A 697-nucleotide genomic window follows, 5' to 3' on the forward strand; every position below is an offset into this window, starting at 1 on the left:
AGTCGTCTATACGCATTTGTGTGTATGGATATTATGTTTATATGTATATGTGTGTGTGTTATATATTATGTATGAGCGTGTGCGGTGTGTTTAGTCTTGTGTGTGCGTGTGTATGCATGTCTGTGTGTGCACTTTGTGTATCGGCATGTTTGTGCGTGTATACGTCCACCTGTGGTCTCCTGCCTGAGACAAACTCGTTAAAAGTGATGTTGGCACAAACGACATAGTCACAACTTTTCGGCCACATGTGGTACGTGGGTCTCCTACCGAAGACTCGCTCCACCTCCTTAGTTCCGTCTGTTTTTTATTCTTTGAATCGGAAATATTCCTAACCAGACCCCACCGCTGCCGCCTCTGTAGCTAGTAATTTTTTTTCTCGCTCAACTCTGGACTGCCTCAGGGTTCACGTTTCTTGCCCAATCTCCGTCATTTGATATTTAATGACAATTTATAAATATATAAAAGAGAAAGAGAAAGATTGCAGGATCTTTAGCGTCTCGGACAAAGTACTTAGCAGCAGTTCTTCTGGCTTCTTATGTCCTGAGTTCCAATCCCATTGTGGTGAAACTTGCCGTTCATCTCTTCGGAGTCGATAAAACAAAATAGTAGTTAAATTCTAATGTTGATGTAATCGCTTTGTTCCCTCGCCTCGAAATTTCTGGTCTTGGTCCCTGCAACAGACCGGCGTCCTATTCAA

Source organism: Octopus bimaculoides, chromosome 7, assembly GCF_046866305.1.
Source record: "Octopus bimaculoides isolate indiv1 chromosome 7, ASM4686630v1, whole genome shotgun sequence".
Lineage (NCBI taxonomy): Eukaryota > Metazoa > Mollusca > Cephalopoda > Octopoda > Octopodidae > Octopus > Octopus bimaculoides.